The sequence below is a fragment of the Rattus norvegicus genome, chromosome 5 (assembly GCF_021556685.1).
Source record: "Rattus norvegicus strain SHRSP/BbbUtx chromosome 5, alternate assembly SHRSP_T2T, whole genome shotgun sequence".
In the NCBI taxonomy this organism is placed as follows: Eukaryota; Metazoa; Chordata; class Mammalia; order Rodentia; family Muridae; genus Rattus; species Rattus norvegicus.
The window spans coordinates 11,468,131-11,474,156 of NC_141538.1; the positions used below are offsets into that span (position 1 = coordinate 11,468,131).

At 45.8% G+C, this 6,026-nt stretch overlaps 1 non-coding gene across 1 annotated transcript; it reads left to right on the forward strand.

Moving 5' to 3' along the window:
• The first annotated feature begins 827 nt into the window (after nucleotides 1-827).
• Nucleotides 828-932, forward strand: LOC120103198 (U6 spliceosomal RNA). The gene has a single exon (XR_015621641.1). It is a non-coding gene; the product is annotated as a U6 spliceosomal RNA (small nuclear RNA).
• Nucleotides 933-6,026: the final 5,094 nt, after the last annotated feature.

The following is a 6,026-nucleotide window of genomic DNA, read 5'->3' on the forward strand; positions in this document are numbered from 1 at the left end:
AACAGCAAAGAGTCAATAGTGAAACATTCGGTCCACACTCAACTCCTCACAATTGGTTTGATATCAATAAACTTCTAAGGCAACTTGAGAAGCTTCACGTCTAATTATGTGTCACGATTTGCATATGGGAATGATTCTTAGAAAGAAGCTTTGTCTGCACTGCAAAGATGTATCGACTTAATGAGAATTTCAGAACTGTGTTGGAATGTTGGAAGTCCAGAGCTAATTACCTTCTCTTTGTCCAGTTCTAGCCTGCTGGAGCAGCCATTGTTGGCCCACCTCTGCGTCTGAACTAACATCTTGTGGCTACCAGATGAAAGCCTTTTGGAATGTGCTAACTTAGCAGATCATTAGTTTCCACCAAGCTGAAAGCTAAGAATGTCATCAGATGGCATCTTGGGCCTGTAGAAAAGCCTCCCCATCTTTCTGTCCCTGTGCCTGTGATGTCCCCATTAGTGTATTTTAAATGTGACTTAACTCAAGACTTTGTTGTTCTGTAAAACTATAAAACTTTATGAAATTGCTTCCACATTGGAACATGGAATTAGGGGTAACTTAAACCTGTATTTTCAGGCTACGGTCATACAACATGGCCCCAGAATAAAGTAGTTCATGTTTTCCTTAAGAATGAGAGATGTGGATCTTGTATCTACACATATATAACATGACTTATGTCTTAGGAATATTAATAACATATGCATTGTCACACAAAACTGACATTCTATTTCAGGAGAAATTCACGGCAGGAGCAATTTCCCAGTTACCCTGTGATGATACTTGACGTTCTTTCAGAGTATTTATGTGGATAAGTTGAAAGAAAGAATTAGTGCTCGCTTCATCAGCCATGTACTAACATCAGAACGATACAGAGAAGCTTAGCATGCCCCCTGCGCAAGGAAGACACGCAAGTTCATGAAGCGTTCCATATTTTTAGGAAGTGCATACTGACAGGAACCAGATATAGATCTCTCCTGAGAGACACAGAGGCGAATGCCAGCAGCAAACCACTGAACTGAGAACGGGACCCCCGTTGAAGGAATCAGAGAAAGAACTGGAAGAGCTTGAAGGGGCTCGAGATCCTATATGAACAACAATGCCAAGCAACTAGAGCTTCCAGGGACTAAGCCACTACCCAAAGACTATACATGGACTGACCCTGGACTCTGACCTCATAGGTAGCAATGAATAGCCTAGTAAGAGCACCAGTGGAAGGGGAAGCCCTTGGTCCTGCCAAGACTGAACCATCAGTGAATGTGATTGTTGAGGGGAGGGCGGTAATGGGGGCAGGATGGGGAGGGGAACACCCATATAGAAGGGGAGGGGAGGGATTAGGGGAGCTGATGGACAGGAAACCTGGAAAAGGAATAACCTTTGAAATGTAAATAAGAAATACACAATTTAATAAAAATGGAAAAAGAAAGGAAGAAAGAAAGAATTATACTATATAGAATAGCTCTAATTAAGATTTGTGCACTGGGCTGGTGGGATAGGTCATCACCTTGACCAGCCTTTGGCACTAAGGTTGACAGCCTGAGTTTGAGTTCTGGAAGCCACACAGTGGAAAGAGAACCTCCGTATGAGTGCTGTAGCATGTGAGGAACTCCACCCCCAACAAATAAATGTAATAAAAACACCTTCAAGAAAACCAGGATGCATGAGTCTTCAGTTCTGCTCTAGAACAGATGGCCTCTGATGCCCTCGACTCCCTATTCTGTGCTCATTTCTCTGAAGTTTTGCTTTTTACCAAAGAAACTGCCAAAAAAACCCAGGTTTGCAAAGACACGACACTTTCAAAAAGGCGTGTAGCTGTTAATGTTGAAACTGTGAACCGTTTCAAGTTAGCAGCTTCCCTGTGTCTGACAGACAGCAAGTGTCGAGGAATTTTAAGGTATTTTAATTTTAAAGTGAGTTGACTGTAGTACCTTGAAAAAAGTTAAGACAGGCTCCCGTGATGGAGCCCAGGCTGGCCTCTAATGTTCAGTTTGCCTTCTCTGCTGCCCAGATGTTGGGATTATAGGCAGAAGCACCGCACACTTCCTGGTACACACACTTCCTGGTACACACACTTCCTGGGACACACACATCCTGGGACACACACTTCCTGGTACACACACTTCCTGGGACACACACTTCCTGGGACACACACATCCTGGTACACACACTTCCTGGGACACACACTTCCTGGAGCACACACTTCCTGGGACACACACTTCCTGGGACACACACATCCTGGTACACACACTTCCTGGGACACACACATCCTGGAGCACACACTTCCTGGGACACACACTTCCTGGAGCACACACTTCCTGGGACACACACTTCCTGGGACACACACATCCTGGTACACACACTTCCTGGGACACACACATCCTGGAGCACACACTTCCTGGTACACACACTTCCTGGGACACACACTTCCTGGGACACACACTTCCTGGAGCACACACTTCCTGGGACACACACTTCCTGGGACACACACTTCCTGGGACACACACTTCCTGGGACACACACTTCCTGGTACACACACTTCCTGGGACACACACTTCCTGGGACACACACTTCCTGGGACACACACATCCTGGTACACACACTTCCTGGAGCACACACTTCCTGGTACACACACTTCCTGGGACACACACTTCCTGGGACACACACTTCCTGGGACACACACTTCCTGGGACACACACTTCCTGGGACACACACTTCCTGGAGCACACACTTCCTGGAGCACACACTTCCTGGGACACACACATCCTGGAGCACACACTTCCTGGAGCACACACTTCCTGGTACACACACTTCCTGGGACACACACATCCTGGTACACACACTTCCTGGGACACACACTTCCTGGGACACACACTTCCTGGGACACACACTTCCTGGTACACACACTTCCTGGTACACACACTTCCTGGGACACACACTTCCTGGGACACACACTTCCTGGGACACACACTTCCTGGAGCACACACTTCCTGGTACACACACTTCCTGGGACACACACATCCTGGTACACACACTTCCTGGGACACACACTTCCTGGGACACACACATCCTGGTACACACACTTCCTGGGACACACACTTCCTGGAGCACACACTTCCTGGGACACACACTTCCTGGTACACACACTTCCTGGGACACACACTTCCTGGGACACACACTTCCTGGGACACACACTTCCTGGGACACACACTTCCTGGTACACACACTTCCTGGGACACACACTTCCTGGTACACACACTTCCTGGGACACACACTTCCTGGAGCACACACTTCCTGGAGCACACACTTCCTGGAACAGTTAAGGAAAGTCAACCGTATACAGGAAGAAAGGAGTGAAGAAGGAAGATAAAGTGTGAACAGGACAGAGAGAAGTGAAGGCTGAAGGGATGGATTGGCTGAGAGAACGGGGCCTGGTGGAGCACGTCCACATCCCAGCCCTTGGGAGGTTCAGGAGCTCAAGGTCAACCCTGGCTACAGGCATTTTGACGTTACCCTGGGCTACATGAGGCCATGCCTCAACAAAAGAAAAAAAAGTCTGATAAAAGAATACAATTAAGGGACGGATCATTTGTGATAGATGAAAAGGTGCTTTAAAAATTAGAAGTGTCTTCAAGGGCTGCTCTTCCAAAGGTCCTGAGTTCAATTCCCAGCAACCACATGGTGGCTCACAACCACCTGTAATGGGATCTGATGCCCTCTTCTGGTGTGTCTGAAGACAGCCACAGTGTACTCATAAATAAATAAAGAAATCTTTTTTTTTAAAGAGAAACATTAAAAGAGAGAGAGAGAGAGAGAGAGAGAGAGAGAGAGAGAGAGAGAGAGCGCATCTCAATTGGAAACAGGAAGCAGGAAAAGAGAATTGAAGGTAGGGCAAGGATGTACACTGATAAGTCCCGCCCCCCCAGTGACACACTTCCTCCAGAGAGTTCTGAGCACTGCCCAAACAGCACCATCATCTAGGGTACCAAGTGACTACATATATGAGTCTATGGGACATTTCTCATTTGAGTCTTCCCAACTTCTTCAGAAGATTAGTTTACATTAATGAAAGTTGCAGCTGAAAATATCTGTGAGTTCCAGGCTAGCCTGATCTACATAGCAAGTTCCAAGTCAGTCAGGGTTACATAGTGAAAGCCTGTTAAAAAAACATCTTTAACACCAGCACTTGGGAAGCAGAGGCCAGCAGATCTCTAAGTTCAAGGCCAGCCTGGGCTACAGAGTGAGTTCCAGAATAGTCAGGGCTACATAGAGAAATTCTCCCTGTCTCCAAAACCAATAACTACCCCTCCCCCAAAACAAAAAACAAAACAAAACAAAAAGAAAAAAAGAAAAAAAAAGAAAAAGAGAAAGATAATGGTATATGTTTCTTGCTAATTTTGTTAGTCTTGTTTAAATTTCTGAAAGCAGGATGAAATCTTATTTAGTTAGTGTCTATGTACATATGTGAGTGCATGTGCATGGTTGCATACGTGTGGTAAGAAGCATGTGATGGTCAGATGACTCCGTGTCAGAGTCAGTCCTTGTGAGTGTTCGACTGTGCCCAGAGATGCACTGGAGCCCTGGGAACTGGAGTTATTATAGGCTGTTATGAGTGGCCATGTGGGGGCTGGGAAAGCCCTTTGCAAGAGCAGCAAAGGACACTAACTGCTGAGCCACCTCTCCACACCCTAAAGGGTTTTGTTTTATTGAGGCAGGGTTGTTTGTGCAGTCTTGCCCGTCCTAGACTTTTCCCTGTAGACCAGGCTAGCCTTGAGCCCAGAGATCGGCCTGCCTCTGTCTCTGGAGTGCTGGGATTAAAGGCATGAGCCACCACTATGCCCTGGAGTTTTTTTTTTTTTTTTTTTTTTTAATAATCATGTCATAGCTCTCATTGACGAAATCTATCACACATGTGAGGTGCATTCATGGTCACTGACACCACTTAAATACACTGTAAGAGGTCTAAAAACTCTAGATATCCTAAATTCTTCTTTAAAAATAAAACTATCTACAACTATGATGCCGACTTCTTTTTATGTCTACGATGCTCCCGGAGATAATTTTGCTACCACGCAAAACTTTACAATGCTTTTCGAGGCTGGTGTCATACTAACTAAAATTATTAACCGTGACAAACATCTGTGACAGACGCATGCTCCCTATGCAGATCATTGTTTCGGTCCTGTGTGCACAAGCATGTTGTATTCAGAGCAGTACTGCTGTAAGGGCCGGAAAGATCGAAGTAAACTAATCAAGCCATTCTGTAAGTTGCTAAAGCCTGCTGGGTTTGCTTTGTCCTTTCCTTACACACCTTCGTAGCTGTTGTTTGCCGATATTTTTCTCTGACAAGGAAAACAAAGACCTCACCAGAAGTTAATGCTTTTGACCTGTAGCCCAGGAGTCTGAACTAAAGCTGTTATTCAGAGAGAAAGGTAAGGTTCTGCCATCTTCCCAATCACCTGTCAAAGAAAAAGTAAATAGACACAGAAACAAGGGACTCAGCCCAGTGCAGAAAGAACAGGACCCTTTCTGCTGAGCTCACTCTATTCTTAAAAATGGAACAGACTCCAGGAAAACAGCCTTTCTTTTTAGACTTCCCAGCTGCTTATCTGGCCAAGGAAAGGGACATAAGTATGGCTGCCTGCCTGCCATTTCCCTCCTACTGTAGGATTGGACCAACCAGGAAGAAGTGTCATGTCATCCTGGCATGAAGAACAGTTGACACAGAGTGCGGGATGGTTAATTAGTACCACCTTCAGGGAAAATTGTTTGGAGACAAAGGAGGAAGCTGTCAGTGTGGCTGGAACTGCTCACCTCACCAGTCTTTGCTTTTAAAGGTGAGGAAAATGGAGAGGCCACAGGGGGAAGGACCCCGGGCCACCTGACATTAACAGAGCATCTTCTAACTGGGGCTCCTGTCTGTTGTCTACTCAGGACATTCAGGCTCAGACACATCTGGGAGATTTCCCACATTTCCATAAATGCCACATTATCTCTGAAATCACTTGGGTTTGAAGAATGAACAAGATCAGGGA